This window comes from Protopterus annectens, chromosome 15.part0 (genome assembly GCF_019279795.1).
Source record: "Protopterus annectens isolate FY-2018-M chromosome 15.part0, PAN1.0, whole genome shotgun sequence".
Lineage (NCBI taxonomy): Eukaryota > Metazoa > Chordata > Ceratodontiformes > Protopteridae > Protopterus > Protopterus annectens.
The window spans coordinates 412,091,825-412,115,350 of NC_056749.1; the positions used below are offsets into that span (position 1 = coordinate 412,091,825).

General features: G+C 45.1%; 1 protein-coding gene across 1 annotated transcript in view; it reads left to right on the forward strand.

Annotated features, from left to right (window-relative positions):
- Positions 1–23,526, forward strand: part of CHMP1B (charged multivesicular body protein 1B) — a 557,897-nt gene that overhangs the window by 223,360 nt on the left and 311,011 nt on the right. The gene's annotated exons all lie outside the window — the stretch shown is intronic.

The following is a 23,526-nucleotide window of genomic DNA, read 5'->3' on the forward strand; positions in this document are numbered from 1 at the left end:
GCTAAACGTACTTCAGTCCGAAGACTTTCTTCTCCTACTCAAAGTTAAGTACCCTGTTGGGGAAAAATTTTTTCTTGCTCCAGTCCGATGTCAGAAAAAGTTAATAATTGTATTTCATGTGGGAAGCAAATACCTCATAAGGATTTTCATTCTTACTGTATTCCTTGCTTAGGCCCTGACCACGACGTAGCTAGTTGTCGGTTTTGTGCAGATTCAATCAACGTACGATTAAACGAAGGTACGATTTTGCATTTCATTACTTCGGTAGGCGTTTTAATTACAAAATGTCGTCTGATTCGGTTCCGGCTACCGGAGTTCACAAACGATGCAAGGATAAAGACAGGCCTCTGAGGTCCAAATCGGACAATATTGTACAAGCAGAGCCAGCTTCAGGTTCGGCCGTCGTCAGTGAGGTGCTTTTGCAGCCCCTGTTGTCAGCCATTTCGGAACCGATGGCCGAAACGGACTCCCACGAGGAGCCAACTAGGCCTTTGAATATTTCTGTTGCAGGACCTTCGGACCATGCTCCTTCAGATGGGTCCGGAGCCGCTGTGCAAGTACCGGCTTCCGAAGGGGATTTCAGGCCTACTCAGCTTCTAATAAAGGCAAAGCCAAAGACAAAGGCAAAGACTCCTTCCAAATCAAAGACTACAGCTCAGGCCTCTTCTGATCTGGCACCCAAGTCTCAGAAACAGTTACTTAAGATGGCGGAGGACTTACTTACTATGATTAGGGGTTCACATCCCCCTCCAGATAAAAGGCCAAGGCAGGAAGTGTATTATGACTCCTCTGATCAGGCTTCTGTTTCTTCAGTTTCTTCTTCTGACCAGGAATATTCTTTCCCTCCTTATGAGGATTCTGATGCTGAGGAATCCATTCCTTCAGCTTCTCCCCCTGAGGATTTCTCTTTTGGGGAAACTTTACATGAAATGAGGGAACATTTTCACTGCGAAGGACAGGAGTACTCGGAATCTAAGAAAAGACTTAGAGATTTTCTTCTTCTTCCCCAACATAGACCCCTGGCTATCCCTCCTATTTTGGATATTGTGGATGATGCTTTTTCGGAGGCTAACTTAACTCCGGACTCTCTTCCTCCAGCTCCTGTTAAGCCAGACAGATATTATAGGGTTCCTGATTCCCACCAGTTTTTATACAAGAATCCTACTGCTGATCCTGAAACCATTTCTCAGGGTCCTAAGGGGGTTAAGGCCGCTACTGCTAAAAACCCCATTCCCACTGAGTAGGATTCTATATCTTTAGAAAGATGGGGCAAAAAAGTGTACACTTCTGCTACTTTATCTATTAGGGCTTTAAACTGTCAATTTCATATGCTGAAATACCAGCAATTTCTTCTGTCTGTTTTGAAACAAAAGCTAACTTCCATTTCTGCCTGTGCAGATGATAAGGAATTACATGACTTAATGCATGCCACTGAACAAGTTGGGAAGCATGGTTTACACTGTGGATTTGATGCCTTGGAGGCTTCTTGTAGGGCTGCTGCCTCTGGTACAGTCATTAGAAGGCATGCTTGGTTAAAGGAACAAAACTTGCCAGATCAAGTAAAAGCTAAGTTATTGGATGCTCCTGTTGAGCATAATGTTTTGTTTGGACCTAAGGCTGAAGAGGTGATAAAGAAGATGGAGGACAAGGCAAAATCCATGCAAATGGTTAAAGATTTCTTACAAGTACAGCCACCCAGATTTAGTAGGAATTGGCCTACAAAAAATTGGTCCTTTCCCAATTCAGACAGGCCTCAGAGGGGTAGATACAGGCGCTAGGAAGGCCTCAAACGCAAGCCTCTTATAGACCAAGACAGTGGACTGCTTCCACCCCTAGGGGAGGAGAGGACAGGTCGCAAGCTCATAGAAAACAGGCTCAATGACTCCCTCTGTTGGGCTGCAGGAACTTCTTGCCTGGAAGCCCCTCTCGGAGGAAAACTTTCTCTTTTTCACCTAAATTGGACTCGTATAACCCAAGACAAGTGGGTTCTGGATGTGGTTTCAAGAGGTTACAAATTCCATTTTCATACCCTACCAAGACCTAGGCGGATGGCCGGATCTTCCAAAACATCAATGATTAGAGGCCTTAAACCAGGTGGAGGCTCTCTTGGCTATGAAAGCCATAGAACTGGTTCCACTTTCAGAGATGGGACAAGGTTTTTATTCAAGGCTCTTTCTAGTCCCCAGAAAGCAAAATTCATGGAGACCCATTCTGGATCTGTCAGTCTTGAACACTTTTCTCCAGATACCAAAATTCAAGATGCTTACTCTACAGCAGCTGCTTCCAATGCTGACCAAAAATGCATGGATGGTAACTTTGGATTTAAAGGAGGCATATTTATGCATTCCCATCAGGCAGGATTGCAGAAAATACCTCAGGTTCAAGGCCGGATCGAGGCACCATCAATTCTCTGCGCTGCCCTTTGGATTGTTTACTGCGCCCAGGGTCTTCACCAAATGCCTGGCTCCAGTAGTAGCTTATTGCAGACTCAAGGGAATTCAGATTTACCCTTATCTGGACGACCGTCTTATTCAGGCAGACAGCAAGGATGTCTTACTCCAGCATCTAGAATTTGTTCAGAATCTTCTCAAGTTCCTGGGATTCACTGTAAACATAAAGTCAAATTTGACACCCTCACAACAGATAACTTTTCTGGATGCTCTTCTAAACACAGCAACCCAGATGGCATTTCTGACATCTGAAAAACAATTACAGCTGGCTTCAACTTTCAAAGCCTTGGCAACTTTAACTCGGCTATCTGCAAGGAAATTCCTGCAGGCTTTGGGTTACATGGCCTCCTGCATCCTTCTCGTACCATATGCAAGACTACATATGAGGAAAATACAGTGATACCTAAAAAGTGTATGGTCTCAGCATTGCCACAGTTTAGACATACAGATCACCGTCCTGTCTTGTCTTCAAAAGGAATTCCTTTGGTGGTCCAAGGCATATACTCTAAACATAGGAAAACCCTTCAGTCTGCCTCCAGCCACTCAGATACTAACCACAGACGTTTCAGATTATGCATGGGGAGCCCATTTTCAGGGCAACTGTCTGCAGGGTCTTTGGACAAAGGATCAGAAGCACCTGCATATCAATTTAAAGGAAATGTTAGCCGTTCAGAACGCTCTATTGGCTTTCAGGAATCTTCTACAACCAGGACAGCTACTGATACGGACAGACAACACCACAGTTATGTGGTACATAAACAAGCAAGGGGGATCTCATTCCTATCCCCTTTGCAGACTAGCCATGAATCTATGGAACACAGCTCTAGCTTGCAAACTGGACCTTCAAGCTCAATTTCTACCAGGGAAGCAAAACTTCCTGGCAGACAGTCTGAACAGAAACCTGTCGGATCCACACGAATGGATGCTGGACACCGAAATATTCAGGATGATTACAGCAGTCTGGGGATGTCCTCACACAGACCTCTTTGCATCCCACCTCAATCATCAACTACAGATTTTTTGCACCAGGACATTCCACGAACTAGCTTGGAAAGTGGATGCACTATCATTCAGCTGGAGAAACCTCTCTGGGTATGCCTTCCCGCCTCTACCTCTTCTTCCACGGGTGTTTAATATTAAAGATCAAACAGGACAAGCCCAAGATGATAATTTTGCTGGCCCCAAATTGGCATCGACAGTTTTGGTACCCAACACTGAAAAACCTTTGTCTGGAGCCCACTTGGGTATTACCACAGACTCCGAACCTTCTGTCCCAGCACCAGGGTCAGGTTCTACACTCCCATGTCAAAACTCTCAGCCTGGTGGCCTGGTTAATCCAGGGTCTTTGATTCATTCTCTCCTACCCAAGCAGGTTATGGATGTCATTTTAGAAGCCAGATGTCCTAGCACTAGAAAATCTTATGCAGGAAAATGGAAAAGATTTTGCTTCTGGATGCAGGCTCAGGATTCAGATCCTCTTATTCCTAACATTCCTCTGATTTTACTTTACCTGACAGACCTCTTACATAAGGGTCTCTCCTTCTCTTCTATAAAGATCCATGCTACTGCTATTTCTGCTCATTATAATACAGACCCTCCTATCTTTTCCCATCAGCTCATGAGACAGTTTCTCAGAGGAGCTAAGAACTTAAGGCCCCCTAGATCTCCTCCCATTCCTGCTTGGGATCTCAACTATGTTTTGGAAAAACTCACCTTACCTCCTTTTGAGCCTGCTGCCACATCTGACATCAAGTTTTTATCTTGGAAGACAGCCATCCTGTTAGCTCTGACCTCTGCCAGGAGAGTTTCGGAGTTGCAAGCTCTCATGGCTGTGGAACCTTATATTATTTTTCATCAAGACAGAGTGTCTTTAAGGACTAATCCTTCTTTCATGCCTAAGGTGGTTTCCAAAGTGGCTTTAAATCAAACTATTCACTTGCCAACTTTTTTCCCCAGTCCTCAAAATAAGGGGGAAAGGATCTTGCATTCCTTGGATGTACACAGACAACTATGTTTTTACCTGGACAGAACCAAGGACATCAGGAAATCAGAGCAATTGTTTGTTTCTTATGCTTCAAGTTCCCACGGTAAAGCCATTTCAAAACAGACCATTTCTAAATGGATTGCTCATGGAATCAGATTTTGTTATTCACACCATGGAAAGCAAATCCCAGGGAGTATAAGGACTCACTCTACCAGAGCTGCTGCCACTTCAGCTGCCTTCCTCAGGGGAGTTCCTACCAAAGACATTTTGGAAGCTGCAACTTGGAGTTCAGTGCATACTTTTTCCAAGCACTACAATCTACCACTCTACTCTAAGTCTAGGGCATGCTTTGCTTCTGCTGTCTTGCAGGGCCTTTTAGCCACCCCCTCTTCTTTATGACCACCTCCCTTTTATTCTGCTTTGGGATTCAACCCTACAGTTATGACTGCAACAGTGAAACACGATGAACATAGTACAGCTGTGTACACTTACCATAAATGTAGATGTTCGAGTGTCTTCACTGTTGCAGTCTGGGTTACCCTCCCTCCTGTCCCCTCTTATTTTTTCTTTTGTGTGGTTCTCTTCTTCACCCTTCTTTTGAGATGTATTTGCAAAGGGTAGGGGATATTACTCATTTTGGAGCACCTGACATCTGGGGCAAGAAAAACTGGAGAACATGGCGTCGGCTGTCAGCTTTGTACTCCTGGCGTTCTGACGTCAGGGAGCATGGCTGATCAGCCGACGCCGGACCCAGACTTTGGGATTCAGGATGACCGAGGACTGCCTGCCGGCAGGGGAGAACCCTACAGTCATGACTGCAACAGTGAAGACACTCTGACATCTACATTTATGGAAAGTTTACACAACTGTACTTTATGGTAAGACAACTTCTTTTTTCCACTTTGGCTTCTAGGTTTGTGGTCAAACAATTCCTTAAAGGTGTCCTTCATATTAGACCTTTCAGGAAGACTGTTCCTCCTTCCTGGGACCTTAATTTTATTGTTGAAAATTTGACTCTGGCTCCTTTTGAGTGTGCAAGCTTCAGCTTCCTTGCAGCATTATACATGGAAGACTGTTCTTTTTGTCATTATTTCATCTTGAACAGTGTCTGAGCTTCAGGCCCTTTTGGCTATCCCTCTACTTTTTAGTTTTTCATAGGGGCAGGGTGTCTGTTTTAATCTTTTTTTTTGCCCAGTGTGGTTAATGAATTGTCTCTTAATCAGTTTATTAATTTGCCCACTTTTTTCCCTTTTCCGCAGTCTTCTAGCGAGAAGGTTCTTTACACCTTGGATTTACATAGACAGCTCAGATATAAATTTGTACAAGACTAAGGCCATTTGAAAGTCTGAGCAACTTTTAGTTATGTACTTACCATAACTTTAGATGTATGGGATCCATCTCGCCTACATTCTGTACAGATGGGTTCGGAGCCGATCCTCTGCTCCGACTCGGCACGCTATACTATAGCACGAAGTCTCTTATTGGCTGAGCCTCCTCATATCCCAGGATGCCCCACTACTGCTTCCCCAGATCTTGTTTGTCCGCACACATGCACACACACATAGACTGTTGTTATAAGATTGCCAGGTGTTTCAAGAGAGGAAAAAAACAGTTGTATTCGGATCGTTCAGTCTCTACTGGCCTCCAAGGCAGGGGGAAGGAGGGTGGGTTATTAGGAATGTAGGCGAGATGGATCCCATACATCTAAAGTTATGGTAAGTACATAACTAAAAGATGTAATGTGATCCTATCTCGCCTACATTCTGTACAGATGGGACAGCGTCCCTAGCACCTAATTCCTGGGTGGCTCATTGGAAAACAGTCCGGAGAACTGTGGAACCGAAGGAAGCTCGGCCCCTGGATGCCACATCCAATTTGTAGTGAGAAATAAAGGTATGAAGAGAAGACCACGTAGCAGCTGCACAGATGTCACTAATAGAGAGCTTGGAATGAAAAGCCGCCAAAGTGGACATAGCCCTGGTAGAATGAGCTTTCACAGGAATAGTAAGCTCTTTATTTGAAATGCGATAAATATGACTGATACAGTCTCTGATCCACTTGGCAATAGTGACTTTCGTGATGGCTTTGCCCAATTTATTGTCCGAAAAAGACACAAAAAGTTGATTTTCGTGATTGTTGTGTCCTATCCAAATAGAAACGTAATTGTGCACATCTAAGGTGTGAAATGTATACTCAGCCCTGTCTGTATACTTAGGGAAAAAAACTGTTAGTTCCAGGGATTGTTGCAAGCAAAATTTAGAACAAATCTTTGGTATAAAGGATGGATTTGGTCTTAGAGAAACTCTATCCTTGTGAAATATCAGGTATGGTGGATTGATACATAAGGCTTGAAGTTCTGAAACTCTCCTGGCTGATGTGATAGCAACTAGAAGGGCAGTCTTCCAAGAAAGAAATTTCAAGTCACAGGTAGCAGCTGGCTCAAAGGGGGGTGCTGTTAATGCTCCTAACACTACGTTAAGGTCCCACGGTGGTGCAGGATGCGATATAGGTGGCCTAAGAAGCCAAGCTCCTTTGATAAAGGCTTTGCACAACTTATTGCCTATTAAAGGTGGATCGACGTCCTCATGAAAATTGGAAATAGCTGCCAATTGAACTTTGATGATGGACACCGAACAACCCTGGTTGAACAGGGAGGTTAAAAATTTCAGAACCTCTGACACAGAAGCTGTCATAGGGTCTAATCCTCTGAGTTGAGCCCAAATAGCAAACCTCTTCCACTTACTGCTATACATCTTTTTTGTAGAAGACTTGTGGGCCGATGACAAAATATGCATAACCTCAGGGTCGAAAGAATGGCTCCTGACTATGGTCGGAAGAGGAGTAGCCAAGCTGCTAGCTCCAATGAATGGAGCAACTGATGGAGCTGTCCTGACTGATGTATCAGAAGGTCCGGAACTTGGTCCAGGAACCAGGGACCGTCCAATGCATACTTGCGAAGAAAGGGGAACCATACTTGACGAGGCCAGTATGGGGCGATTAGAATCATTTTGCTTCCCAAACGAATCGCCTTCTGAACCACCTTGGGAATAAGGGGAACCGGAGGAAAGGCGTATAGCAGACCCGGAGGCCAGGCTTGGACTAGAGCATCCTTGGGGGTCTCCCCCGGAACTGGAATGAGAGAGAAGAACTGCTGGCATTTTGCATTGAGGGGAGTTGCAAAAAGATCGCAACATGGGATTGCCCATCTCATGAAAATCTGTGTTACCACCTTGTGATTCAAGGACCATTCGTGTGGGGAGAGAATAGTCCTGCTCAGTCTGTCGGCTATCACATTGGATGTTCCCAGGATGTGTGTTGCCACTAGAAAGCGTTTGGTAGCAATCGCCCAATCCCATACCTTCATGGCCTCTCTGCAAAGGGGGTAGGATCTGGTCCCTCCTTGCTTGTTCAAGTACCAGACTACCGACATGTTGTCGGACTGAATGGCAATCGTCCCCTGGGGGAGGTGGTGGTGTAGTGCTTGCAACGTTAGAAGCACCGCCCTCATTTCCAGGATATTGATGTGGAGAAGATTCTCGTCGGAGTGCCACGTGCCTTGGACTGACCTGTCCAGATAATGTCCCCCCCACCCTGTCTGGGAGGCGTCCGTAGTCAACGTGGCTGAGGGGGATGGGGGGACGAAGGGTCGCCCCTGATCCAGGTTGGAGGAATGAAGCCACCAACGAAGATCCTGTTTGCACGTCTCTGTTACCAATATGTGGTGACTGAGGGGGAGGTCTTGATAAGACCATTGGGCTAAGAGGAGCCACTGAAGTATCCTCATATGTAACCTTGCAAATGGAACGAGAAGAATGGTGGCTGACATGGAACCCAACAGCTGCAGAACCATTCTGGCTGGAGCTCGACGTCTGAGGAGTAATGCCCGCACCTGAGACTGCAATGTTGCTATCCTTTCCGCAGGAAGATAGACTCACATCTGCCTTGAGTCTATTTCTGCACCAATAAACAGAATACGCTGTGATGGCAGCAATACGGATTTTGTCCAATTGAAGGTGATGCCTAAGGAGCTGCCTAGGGAGATAGTGGCTGCTAGAGTTCTTAAGAGTAGATGCCTTGAGGTGGCAGGAGCCATTCGTCTAAGTATGGAAACACCTGGAATCCTAGACTCCTCAGGTGAGCAGTCACCACTGCCAAACATTTGGTGAACACCCTGGGGGCTGTGGTGAGACCAAATGGCAGTGCACGGAACTGGAAATGACTGTCCCCTAGGCTGAAGCGCAAGTGTCTCCTCGACGCCTGATTTACCAGAATGTGATAATAGGCGTCCTTGAGATCTATGGAGCACATCCAAACACCTTTCTCCAGAAGTGGGAGAATGGTTTGCAAGGTGACCATCCGGAATTTGGACTTTTTCACTGATCGGTTTAATTTGCTGAGATCCATAATGGGTCTCAAGTCCCCGGTCTTTTTTGGTACCAAAAAGAGTCTCGAGTAAGTCCCTGATCCAGTCTGATCTGCGGGGACAGGTTGGATGACTCCTTTTTGAAGCAGCTTTGAAATTTCGATGGCTGCCATATCCCGTTGACTGGGTGGCGGGTCCGGGATTCTTTGGGACAGTGGGGGGGATTGAGAGAAGGGAATGGTCTAACCTCCGGCGATGATTCGGAGCACCCATTGGTCCTGGGTGATACTTTCCCAGGCCTTTAGATGCCTCGAAAAACGACCCCCGACTGGCTCCAGAGCTGCACAGTTGGGCACTCCTTCAGGGATGCTGGAAGGAGGAGGAGCCACGAAAGGACTCGCGGTCTCCAGTGTTGCGGGGGCCTCCGCCGCCTCTGGGATGGCATCTCCCTGAAAAATTTCCTCTTCCTCTGCCTCTAGAAGGGAAATCGCTCTGCTGCGATGAGTAAGACTTTTGAGACTTACGGAACCACATTTTCCCCCCTCTTCGAGCCTTGGGATAAGATCTGAAGGGAGTGGAAAACCGGGCCCCTACGGCAGTTAAAGTCTTGCCCTCCTGCTCGCAGTGAGTCAAAGTGTCCTTTACCTTGGGTCCAAAAAGGGAGGACCCATCGAAGGGGGCGTCGGCAAAGGAAGACTTAAAGGTCTCCGCAAAATGACACAGACGTAGCCAGGCTTGTCTCTGTTGAGCAACACCTGTGCCCGCCGCTCTGCTCGCTCTCTCGGCTGCATACGAAATGAGCCTCATGGACGAGTTGGATAGGGAGGATAGGGTAGCCAACTGGGAGATAACCGTCTGGGCCAACTGCTCAGGTAAGTTACCAGAGAGGGTATCTGAAAGCTCCTTGACCAGATCCCTCTGCAGTCTCGTAAAATGCGTCAGGTAATTCAGAGACCTTAATGTAAAGGTTGCTGAAGCAAGGGTGCGCTTCCCGTACCGATCCATGCTCCTAGACTCCTTATTAGGAGGATGGGCGGACGTTGAAGCCTCTGCCACATCTTGTTGGGTAGCAGATGCCACCACCAAGGCATCTACAGCCACACCTTTGGTAAGAAAGTCCTTATCCGGGGGTGCCGAAAGGAATTTATTGGGTCGAGCTGGCACCGGTTCAACAGAATCCAGATGTTCCCACGCCCTTCGCAAGATCAAATCCAGGAGCTCATCGAAGGGCGGAGACACCCAGGAGGTGGAGGGTTGAGCCCCGAAGGCCTTGAGGAACACTGACTCCTCAGCAGAAGGGGGTTTGGACTGCCAGTCGCCTCGTTGTTTAAGGATTTCCAAGATGTCCGCAAAGGATATATCATCAGAGGTCGACTTGGGGGACCCCTCCGCATCATCGAGGTCGGTATCCGAGGTGAGAGACTCATCAGGGGAGTCGACGCGCTTCCTCTTGCACTGTTTTTTCCTAGGAGGTTCCTCCGAAGATGCTTCGGAGGGACATCCAGGAAGAAGGGAACCCCCGATGGGGGTAACCTCAGGCTCCAGGGCTCTGCTGTCAAGAGACAGGGGGACTGCAAAGGAACTAGTCTCCGTGCCAAGGGAAGGTGGTGGTGAGAAGGTAGAAGTGGCCAGAGAAGATTTGGCCAAGGCACTCCTCATGGCCGTGAAGGCGGGACCCCCAGAGTCCTGGGAAGGTTCAACCCCCAAGGCCACAACAGCAGACGGAACTCCTGCCGCCAACGCACCGAGAGGGAGGCTAGGAACCGAAAAGATCGGTCCCGAAGCGTCATCCCCGAGGCCGACAGAGGAGGTCCGTGTACCGAACACCGACCCGAAGGGCGGGGTTGGAGTTAGGGTCGGAGCCGACCCTGCAACTTCCACTGGCTCCACCAACACTGACTCCAACGGTGCCGAAACTGTTGGAGGAGGAACATGGCAGGGTGGGAAATCGGCTCCGGAGCCGAGACCAACTTTTGAAAGACCGGAGACTGAAAAAGCCTTTGAAGCACCCTGTCTACATCCGAATCGGACATCCTCGATGACCGAGAAGAGACCGACCGGGTCCGAGTTGACTTCTCTGCCAGCTCCGAAAGACTGGGGGACCGGCTCCGAATGGACTCGAGAAGTGTCGGTGCTGAGGGAGGTTCCACCACTACTGCAATTTCCCTTGGAGCCGATATGGACTTCGGCACCGAAGGAGAAGAGTCTGAGCAGGCAACCTTCATCGGCTCCGAAGGCAGTGGAGCCAATGAAGGTGACTCTCCTCTCGACGCCCGAGCTCTCTGCTCTGAAGTCAGAGGAGTCGAGGCTGGAGACATCGAGGCAGACCGTTCCGCCCTCGGCTCTGAAGTCCGTGGAGCCGACGGAGAAGCCTGCCTAGACTTTTTTGCTGTCTGGTCCGACGGGCTGGTCGGAGCCGAAGATTTTTTCTTCCTCGACGGAGAAGAAGAAGAATATAGGGCTTCCTCAAAAGAAGGGGTAATAAGCCCTTTCAAAATCAACTTGTTTTTCCTCTCTTGGAGCACGCGAGAGGAAAAAGCGTAGCAAATGCTACAGGATTCCTGTAAGTGCTTCGGCCCCAAACAGTACACTCAAAGCAAATGGTCGTCTGTAATGGGCATTTTGTAAGAGCATTTTGAACATTTTTTGAATCCAGATGGCCTATGTTCTTTTGACATGGCTGTCTACTCCCAGTAAACTTTAAAGAAAGCGAAACTTCAATACAGACTAAAAAAGAAACAGGTAGACTAAAGGCAAGGTCCCTCTAAGTAAAACGGGAACACTTGCCACCAAGAAAAATATAATTTACCACAAGTTCAAACAAATAGAACACGCACAATAAGTAGCTGTTAGGCAGCCCTAACTAAAGCGCGAGGGCTAGGCAAAGGCCCCTCTAACTTAAATGGGATCCTTTACCGTTGATAAACACAATATTTTACCACAAACTTTGAGAAAAAAAACAGTCACACCACAATAAGTAGCTGTTAAAACAGCTTTTGGGTAATTTTGACAAAATTTCTGACAGAAATTTAAATACTAGAGGCACTTAGCTCAGCCAAGTCCGAGACCACGTCTATGCTGTAGAAGCGGCAAACGAGATCTGGGGAAGCATTAGTGGGGCATCCTGGGATATGAGGAGGCTCAGCCAATAAGAGACTTCGTGCTATAGTATAGTGTGCCGAGTCGGAGCCGAGGATCGGCTCCGAACCCATCTGTACAGAATGTAGGCGAGATAGGATCACATTACATCTTTTTATTTCCTTTCATCCTAGATCTCTAGCTTTGACTGTTTCTAAGCAAACTATTTCTTCTTGGATTTCTAATGCCATTTCCTTTTGTTACTCCTTTCATGAAAAAAGCCTTTCTGCCTTTGTAAAGGTTTATTCTACCAGGGCTGTGGCTTCCTCTGCTGCTTTTTTCAAGGGATTAGATACCATCTGAATCCTTGAAACGGTTACTTGGATTTCTGTCCATGCTTTTACTAAACATTATAAGCTGGGTGTGGTTTCCACAGCTAAAGCTGGATTTGCCAGGGCTGTCCTGCATGTCTTTCTTAAGGGCTCTTCTGGGCCTTCTCCCTCCCAAGTTTCCTCTAGCCTTTGTACTCTCCCCTTAGTAAGGAATACTGCAACAATGATATGGAAGGATGTAATACAGTTGTGTAAAACTTACCATAACAGACTACACTCACTATTAAATCCTATGCAAAACTGAAAACTCCTTTAAAAACAAAGAAGACTGTACAGCCGTCTCCTGTACAAGGCCCAATGCCTAAGAAACAGATGCTTAAGATGGCTGAAGACTTAATTACCCTAATCAGGGGTTCCCATCCCCCTCCTGATAAAAGACCAAGGCAGGAGGAGGACTACGCTTCCTCTGACCAGGTTTCAATTTCCTCAGACTCTTCTGAGGAACAAAAATATTCCTTTCCCCCTTATGAAGATTCTGATGCTGAAGACTACTCTTTTGGCGAAACCTTGCATACTATGAGGAAACATTTCCACTGGGAAGGCCAGGATTACTCTGATTCTAAGAAAAGGCTCCGAGAGTTCCTTTTACTACCCCAGCACAGACCACTTGCTATTCCACCTGTGTTAGACATTGTAGATGATGTTTATTCAGAGTCTAGCCTTAACCCAGGCTCACTACCTCCTGCACCAGCCGAACCAGACAGATACTACAGAGTACCTGACACAGACAAATTCCTGTATAAAAGCCCTGTTCTGACCCAGAAACCATTTCCCAGGGTCCCAAAGGGGTGAAGGCCTCTATTGCTAAAAATCCTGTGCCCTCTGAAAGGGATTCTAGAGCGCTAGACAGATGGGGAAAGAAAGTATATATCTCAGCTACTCTAGCTATGAGGGCCTTAAATTGTCAGTTCCACATGCTGAAATATCAACAATATCTGATGTCTCAATTAAAACAAAAAATGCTCGCACATACAGACCAGCCAGATTACAAGGAAATGCAAGATTTGTTGAATTCAGCTGAACAAGTGGGAAAACATACTTTGCAATGTGGATTTGATTCATTGGAAGCTTCTTGTAGAGCAGCAGTGACAGGGTCTGTCATACGTAGGCATGCTTGGTTAAAGGAAGAAACTCTACCTGATCATGTTAAAGCAAAGTTATTGGATGCACCTTTACAGCAGGATGTTTTATTTGGTGTCAAAGCAGAAAAAGTTTTAAAGAAAATGGAGGATAAGGCAAAATCTATGCAGACGGTCAAGGATTTTTTACAGGTTCAACCCCCTCGTTTCAGCAGAAATTGGCCAACCAAAAACTGGTCCTTTCCAGCTTCTGCCAGACCACAGAGGGGCAGATACAAACACCCAAGAGGCAGAGGCCAGCCACAAGGCTCTTGCCAGCCTCAACAATGGAGTGCCACAACCCATAAAGGTGGAGAAGACAGGTCTCAAACTATCAGAAGACAAGCATAATGTCTTACCCCTCAGACTGCCAAGCAATACCCTCTTGGCAGCTCCCTTGGGAGGAAAACTAGCACTTTTTGCAGACAATTGGCACATCATCACAAAAGACAAATGGGTCCTAAATATTGTATCTCAAGGATACAGATTCCACTTTCACACTTTGCCAAGGATAAAAGGAATGCCAAACCTGCCAACAAATCAATGGGCAGAGGCTCAAAAGCAAATTTCAGCTCTCATGGACATGAGAGCCATTCAACAGGTTCCTACACAGGAGCAAGGACAAGGATTTTACTCAAGACTGTTTCTAGTTCCCTGAAAGGACAAAGCCCGGAGACCCATTCTGTACCTCTCAATTCTAAACACATACCTGGAAGTACCCAAATTCAAGATGCTAACACTACAGCAACTTCTTCCCATGCTGGGCAAGAAGGCTTGGCTAGTAACGTTGGACCTCAAGGAGGCATACCTGCATGTCCCTATCAGATAAAATTGCAGAAGATACCTCCGATTTATTGCAGGTTCAACCCATTACCAATTCTCTGCACTGCCCTTTGGCTTATCTACTGCGCCCAGGGTCTTCACAAAATGCCTGGCACCAGTAATTGCATACTGCACACAAAGAGGGATTCAAATATATCCATACCTTGACGACTGCCTTATTCAAGCAGAAAGCAAGGACATTCTATTAAAGCATCTGGCGTTTGTCAAGAACCTACTAAGTTGCCTAGGGTACACAGTAAACGAAAAGAAGTCAAAACTAGTGCCCTCACAAGACATAATATTCCTGGGTGCCAGCTTAAATACAACGACCCAGATGGCTTATCTCACGCCAGACAAGCAAGGACAACTGACTATACTTCAAAATGATGGCAACAAAGACCCAACTCCCTGCAAGAAAAATTCTGCAGGCCTTGGGCTTCATGGCATCTTGCATACTACTAATACCATTTGCAAAACTGCATATGAGGAAATTACAATGGTACCTGAAAAGCATATGGTCTCAACACAGCCACAGCTTGGAAACGATAATTGCACTCATTCCCTGCCTTCAACAGGAGTTTCTATGGTGGGCTCAGCCATATCACCTCAACAAGGGTCAGCCTTTTACCTTACACACAGCCAGGCAAACTGTAACAACAGATGCATCCGGATTATGCCTGGGGAGCACACATGGCAGGACGGTGTATTCAGGGCAAATGGCCTGCAAACCAAAGGCATCTCCATATCAATCAAAAAGAGATGATAGCTGTACAAAATGCCCTAACAGCTTTCAAGGACCTCCTACATCCAGGACAACTCCTAATAAAGACAGACAACACCACAGTGATGTGGTACATAAACAAGCAAGGGGGCACACACTCCTACCCCCTATGCAGACAAGCAATGACCTTGTGGAACACAGCACTGCCCTACCAAGTTCAACTACAAGCACAATTCCTGCCAGGAAAGAAAAACACACTGGCAGACGATCCAAGCAGAAACATCACAGATCCTCACGAGTGGAAACTAGATCCACAAGTATTCGCAATGATAACTCAAAAATGGGGGAGTCCAGACATAGATCTGTTTGCTTCCCCCCAAAACTACCAACTATGGAAATTCTGCACAAGGACATACCACACACTAGCTTGGAAAGTGGACGTCCTCTCATTCAGTTGGAAAACATTGACAGTGTATGCCTTTCCTCCACTGCCTCTTCTGGCAAAGGTACTGCTGAAAGCCAGATTAGAGAGGCCACACATGATACTCATTGCTCCAGAGTGGCCACGCCAACACTGGTGTCCAATACTAAGGAACATGGCTCAAGGCCCACCATGGATTTTACCTACAATTCCTCACCTGCTCACTCAGCAAAACAATCAGATTCTACACAGCCAGCTCAAGACTTTAAATCTGGCTGCATGGCAAATTACCTAAACAACCAGTCAACACTTCTCTCTAAAGCTGTGATGGACGTCATTCTGGAGGCGAGGAGGCCCAGCACCAGGAAAGTCTATTCAGACAAATGGAAAAGATTCTGCGCCTGGAACCAGGCTAAAGGCCAAAATCCCCTTGTCCCAAATATTCCTCAAATTCTTCAATATTTAACTGAGATGTTGCACAAAGGGCTTTCCTTCTCATCTATTAAGATCCACGCCTCAGCTATTTCAGCTCAATACAACACGGATCCTCTTATATTTTCACATCCATTACTAAGACAGTTCCTCAGAGGGGCTAAGAACATAAGACCGCCCCGGAGAGCACCAACACCAACTTGGGATCTCAACTTTGTTTTGGAAAAGCTTACACTTCCGCCCTTTGAACCAGCTTTCACAGCTGATCTACAGTTCTTATCATGGAAAACTGCCCTTCTGCTAGCAATAACTTCAGCACAAAGAGTCTCAGAACTACAGGCCCTAATGGCAGTGGAGCCTTTCATCATTTTTCAACAAGACAGAGTCTCTTTACGAACTAACCCTTCCTTTATGCCAAAGGTGGTATCCAGTGTGGCCCTAAACCAAACCATTCATTTGCCCACCTTTTATCCAAACCCGCAGAACAAAGGGGAAAGGCTCCTTCATTCTTTGGACATTCACAGGCAATTACGTTACTACTTGGATAAAACTAAGGCTTTCAGAAAATCTGACCAGCTCTTTGTATCCTATGCTGCAGGATCTCAAGGAAAAGCTATCTCAAAACAGACCATTTCAAAATGGATAGGACATTGTATCCGTTTCTGCTACACACACCATGGGAAATCTGTACTTGGTAACATCAGGCCCCATTCCACCAGGGCTACAGCAACATCAACAGCCTTCCTCAGAGGGGTATCAACCAAGGATATTTTGGAGGCTGCAACTTGGGAGTTCAGTGCACACCTTCACCAAGCACCATCACTTACCTCTATACTCTAAAACCAGAGCTGGCTTTGCCACTGCAGTTCTGCAGGGCCTACTAGCCTCTCCAAACCCTGTTTAGTTCCACCACCCATCCTTAGCTTTGGGATTCAACTCAAGTGTCATGACTGCAGCAGTGTAACACAATGAACATAGTACAGTTTTGTACCTACCATAAGTGTAGATGTTCGAGTGTTCACACTGCTGCAGTCCAGGTTACCCTCCCTCCATCCCTTCTGAACTAGCTGGACTTACCTATACCTTTCTATCCTATACAACCTCTGTGGTGTATTTGCTTGTGACTGAAGGTAATGTTTTATTTTTATATGTATATTTTTATATAACAATATGTTTTGCCTACCTATTGGGGGCACCTGACATCTGGGGCAAGAAAAACTGAAGAAAATGGCGTCGGATGCATCTTATATACCCCTGGCACACTGACGTAAGGGAAGAAGCGACAGCAACTGACGCCAGACCAAGACTTTGGAACACGGGCCGACTGCAGGACCACCTGACGGCAGGATAACCCAAGTGTGATGACTGCAGCAGTGTGAACACTCGAACATCTACATTTATGGTAGGTACAGAACTGTACTTTTTCCATAGGGACAGAGTTTCTTTGAGTAATAATCCTTCTCTTAAGTGGTATCCAAGTTTCCTTAAAGCCAAACTATCCATCTCCCCATTTTCTTTACTGAACCTAAAAATGGGTGAGAATGGATACCCTATACCTTGGATGTCCACAGACAATTTGTGTACTATCTTGACAGAGCTAAATCTTTCCAGTCTTCATGTCAGTTGCTAATTTTTGTAAAGGTAAGAAGAAGGAACAACTTGCAGCTAAACAGACCATTTCCAAATGTCTGGCTAAAGCTATTTATTATTTTATGTTGGACTCACCGTAACAAAACTCGTCCAGGCAGGGGCAAGGCTCACTCTACTATGGCTTTGACTACATCTATGGCTTTTTGGAAAAGGTTGGAGTCTAGAAGCTGTAACTTGGTCCTCGCTACATAGCTTTACAAAGCACTGTAAGCTTGATTCTTCTCTAGGTCCAGATCAAGCTTTTCTAGGACCATTTTCTAGGGGCTTCTGGAGTCTTCTCTTTCCACCTCCCAAATGTAGTTATCAGTGATTATCTACCCACATAGTTAAGGCTGCTGCAGCAGTGATCAATATGATGAACATAGTACAGTTGTGAAAGTAAATTTACCATAACAGTAGATGTTTAAATGATCACTGCTTCTGTAGCTGCATTCCCCCCCCCCCCTTGGTTTTTGGTGTTTTTTTAATGCCAGGGTGTGGACATTTATTTATTTATATATTTATTTATTTAGTTTGTTCCTAGCATTGTCCTTTCAGGCCTCTGCTTCCTTCTCTGTGTTGGCAGGAAAGTTCTGAAGGGCTTCACACCCAAACTTGTCTTTTAGTCAGCTCAACTCAAGCTGCTTGATAGTTTGGGCGCATGGAAGGTACCCTGAAGTTTTGGAAGCTGGCAGGCTGTTCTATCCTTGGCAGGATATAACACATATAGCTAAGGCTACTGCAGCAATGATTATGGTAAGTTCAGTTTCCACTACTTAATATCTTCCCCAAGAGGAATCATACTCGGTAGACTCTGAAGCTGATGAACTGGCTATGTGAGTAAGTTTCCATTGGCTGAGAACTTAAATTTGGGAATCATGTCCACTGACTCCCCACTAGAAGAATATGATATACCCAATTATGTGTTCAGGATAGGAAGAGATTCTTCTGGACCCTCACAGCCAGTGATGAATCTTATCGCAGATCCCTTGTATATTGCATCGACAGCTTATCTGGTGAATCTCCAGGTACAAGCAACTGGGGGGGGGTATGATCATGAAGAAGCACATACACATCAAGGAAGAGATGGCACCCATCCAAACCCCCAAATCATTCTTCTCTATTCTGCTAGAGGGATTGCTAAAGGTGAAGGCAGGCGTTGCCAAAATAATATGGTACATAAACAGGGAGAGAATTGCAAATTGTCCTTGCAGGCTTGGGAATAGCACATAAGTTGGGGAGGGGGTGTTTTTGATGGCTACATGCATTCCTTAAACAAAGAATGTGGAAGTAGATAGGCTGAGAAGAGTCTGTCAGACTCGCATGATTGAATGTTAAACAGAGATATTTTTTTTGGACTTGACCAGATGATACCAGGTTGACTGGTGAAAGCGCTCAGTCTTTTGCTATCGAAAGGAATAAAAATCTTTTTATCTTCGTGTTCCTAAGCTGGTGCCTTATTTGCCTACATTGTGGTCGAGTTGTTGTGGTGAGATTACAAGTTTGGATCCTGTATTGGCTCCTCATTGTTCGTATGTTTGCTTCCTATTAGAACAGGCAGCTAAGACTCTGAACAGCCATTTGTAAATAGTCTCTTTTGATACAAGTTATCCCTTCGATTAATGCCTATCTACCTACTGAACCTTCCTCATATTCTAGACTTCTGTTAAATCCATCTCATGTTCTTTTGCTCCACCTTGGAACCTTAGCTGTGTTCTAGAGAAAGTAACCTTACCCTCCCATTTGAACCAGAAGGATCATTTCCCCATTCATTTTTTTCTCTTGGAAGATGCTGTTCTTAGTGGTAGTTAATTCAGCTAGATGAGTCATAGAACTGATATGGAAAGAGACATTCCTGTTAATTTACCATAACAAAGTGGCGATATGTACTAATCTCACTTTTATGCCTAAGGTGGTTTCTGAATTGAGACTTAACCAGACTGTACAACTAACAATCTTCTTTCCTAACCACAGAAGCCTATATTCCCTGGATGGTGCAGAGAGCTGAGACTCTGCTTACAGAATAATAAGGATTATAGAAAAATCTGATCAGCTGTCCATCTCATTTTGAAAATAAATGAGGGTAGGTCTGTTAACAAATGAGCCCTTTCTAGATTGCTATCATATTAGACTTCTTTTTGTTTCCAGCATCAAGAGAAGCCACTTCCAGGCCATGTTAAGGCACACTCCACTAGAGCCACAGCTTCCACTGTAGCCTTGCTTAGAGGGGTCACCACCCAAACCATCCTTGAAACCATTATATAGGCATCTGTTCACACCCATTATAACCATTGCAATTTGGGGTAGTCAGGGCAGGATTTTCTGCTTTAATGCATCTCTGCCTGCATTTTTTTCCTGTCGCTAACAACCTCCTTGATACCATGCTCATACTGCAACTTATTGTACTGCTTGCACCTACAGAACTTACATGATATCACAAACCTCTGTGCACAAACTGTATACCTACTCCCACCTCTTAACATTCCCAGTACTAAATCCATTGCATCTGCTATTAGCATAGCTTATGATCTCTACAATGTTTCTTATCTCTAGCTCTTCATACATACCATCCTGAAACAAAAGAAGCTACACTGCAAACAAGGAACAAAAAACAAATATTGAATTAAAAAGTTGTTTCCTGGTTAGTATTTCCCCTCTTCACTACAGCTCTATGGAGAGATCCACCCTAACCCTGACCCAATTCAAGTCTCATCCCTATCACCTCACTACTACTAAAACACAAATCACAGGGTAATGGGTTAAAATTCATCAATATTAAGTTCAAAGATGCCAACTTGCATGTATGCATTCACATCATACCACATCCTTGAATGATAATTATGAGGACGTGGTTAAGAGCCACTGTCAGACACTGGAATTCTTCCACCAGGATATACCATACTTAAAGCCCTCTGCATAGGCAAAAAGGCAGCTGGAGTAGCAGTCATATAGCCTAATTATGTAAATGTCTCTATTTATCAGCACAACCAGTCTCAGTTTAACAATGCAGACCTCCTTATTTCCTTTCTTAGCCTTAGCTTGTATAAGAGCCTGTGTACTATTGCAATGTATATTCCCTTCCAGGAAATAACATCCTCATCACTGAGGACATGTTACCCTGGATGTCCTTCATTAGGGTCTGTATCACATAGTCGAAGTTTAATAACTTCGAACACAAAATGTTAGAACCATCCTGTTCGAAGTTAAAAAAAAACTTCGACTATGGATAAAAAACAAAAAGAAAAGAAAAAATAAACTGTTGTAAGCAGGGGGGCAAGCCCCCCCTGTACCCCCCATACCTCCTGCTACTTAAATATTCCAACTCCAAGATCGCACCACATTGAACAAAACGGAAACATCCCCTTACTCCGTTGAAACGCTCGAACTTCTGCAAATCCGAACGTATGGTCTCGACCATATAAGGTTCGAACTTGCAAAAGTTCGACTATCTGATAGGAATCCCCTTCATTATACCACATGAAACCCTAATCTTAAGAGACTTTAATATAAACTGGTTCAAAATTATATCTGATGCACAAACTGCAAGCTTCCACCTCTGTGGCTTTAAACAACTCAAACTCCCACAAGATACAGAAAACCCACTAACAGAGCATCACTGTTAGACTGAATACTATAATCACAGCCTTGTTATATCTCACCATATGTACCTTACCTGATATCTGTGACCATCTACCCATTTTTAGCAATAGAATCCCAAGCCACTCCCCTAGGTAACATCACAACAAGTTCATGAGCAGCATAATAACTCCAGGGTAGATGCCTTTACTTGTACTCTAAAGTCTTGCAACTGGACATTTCTGCAAACACTACCTTTAGATGTAGCAGCACTCGTATGGCAAGGAAGATTTTATTAAATTCTATATGAACTTGCTCCCCCTCCCCCAGGGGAAAAAAAAAGTTAAATTGAACCCTGCTCTATTGTGCAAAACTAAAAAAACTAATGACATTAAGGAACAAAGCATGTAAATCTTGGCAAATGCAAGAAAAAAACAAATCCAGAAAATGTATAATAATACTTGGGCACCTGAGAAATACATCCAACCATAGCATAAAGCTGTACAAAGAAGTCACTTTGTATCATGCAGAAAACTCACCAAAACAATGCAAAACTCTGTTGGGAATTCATCGCAAACTTATTAAACCCGGGTTGCAGTTCATAATCAGACATATCACCTGAAGATCCTTCTGCAAAAATAGCCGATACATTTAACAATTCACTTTATACAATCCAGCACATCAGTACTAAAAACCAGCACTATGTGCAATTCAGAACCTTTGCTGGAATCTAACTCTCACTCATCACTCAGCTTGTTTCTCTCTAAAAGTTATACGTGCCCTATCATTGGGAAAAAGAAAAAAAAATTCTTCCTCCTCAAAGTGAAAACCACAACCCTGGCTGCAGACAGTCTTCCACCAGAATATCACAAAATAGCTGCCAAGACCCTTGCCTACCATCCTGATAAAAAGATGCATTAACGTATGACATTTTCCCACTATGTGATGTGGTACTATATATTCCTTTTTCCATAAAGGAGGCTTGTCTAATGACTGTGCTAATTTCAGGCCGATTGCTATATTACCTTCCATTTCACAAATCCTTGAAAAAAATGTAAATACACTCAATTACTTGACCACCTCAGCATAAATAACCTTTCATGTTATGTTGTCCCATCTCATCTTCGTTCTTGCTGGTTTGGTTTGGAGCCGATTTACTATAGCTTGAGAGCTTATACTGGTTCGAGGCTAACCCCTATCCCAACATGCCTAGTGGTAACTACCCAGATCATGTTTGCCGCTTGCAGCGTCAAGATTGCAACTTCTGGCTCAGGTTAAGTATTTAGAGTTTTTTCACATATTTTGTCATCTTTTCCAGGGTTTTACTGTTTAATTACCATGTTAGTGTATATTTATCCCCCTTCTTACACCCTTCTTCTACTTGTTGTTGGGTGTTCTTGGCCGCCGTCTTTTTTTTTCTCAGGCCTTGCTTTCCCCTTTGAGCCCGTTTAAATTAGAGGTTTATTCTTCTTCTTCCACTTTTTCAGAGTAGCCGTTTAAGTTAGAGGCTCTCCCACTGAGGGAGTCGCCGTTTTACTTAGAGGCGCTCCCCCTTTTCTTCTTTTTCCTTTTGTATTAACAAAAAAAAAAAAACATAGGTATTTTTTGTTGTTTGTTGCTAGCCATTACAGCCTTGTTGGTAGTGTTAGTTGTTGTGTGTTGCTAGCTGTTACAGCCTTGTTTTTTTTTTGCTGTTGTGTTTGTCTAGTTATCCAGAAATGTCCAAAGAGTCTAAACCCTCTGGCTTCAAAAAATGCGACTCGTGTTGCCAAAAAGTGTCCCTTACGGGGTGGGCACACGAGTTGTGTATACTGTTTAGGGGCTATTCAGCTGCAGGACTCGTACTCTGTCATGCTTTCACTTCTGGAGGCCTGCAGGAGAGAAAGAACAAGCTAATTTTGAGTGGCCTTCTGAAGAACCCTCAGGATCCTTCGTCTCAGGGTCCTCAGCCAGCTAAATTGTCTGAAAAATACCCTAAGTCATCCTCATTGGTTCTGAGCTCGGAACATATCTAAATCCACTCTCAAACCCTCAGCTCTGTCAGTTCCCAGTGTTAGCTCCGACAAAGCTAGGTCTCCGGTGGCTCCATCAGTGTCTTCGGAGTCAGTCTGGGCCCATAAAAGAACCAGGTCTCCTCCTTTGGAGCTGGTGCACTCTGCTCCACAATCTCCTTTGCTGCAATCTGGGGCGGGCAGTCACCAGTCTTCTCACTCCTCTCGGCCCTCCAGACTTTCGGATCATGATGTGGAGAGAGTGGTCAATAGGCTCCTCAAGTCACAGGCACTTGCCAAATTGCTATTGAGCCCAGCCCATAAGGAACTGGCTCCTTCGGCCCATCCAGCTTCTCCATCAGTTCCTCCTTCGACTCTCTTGAGCTCTGAGCCGGAGTGCATGGAGGTCGTGGTGGTGGAACTGTCGGCTCCGGTTACTTCTCCTTTATCGGTTTTGACCCCTGCTCCGATCTCCTTGATGTCTCGGTCCATTCAGGGATCTGGGCGCCGAAGCTCTCTTGCCGGCTCTGAGGGGGAAGTGGCATCGGA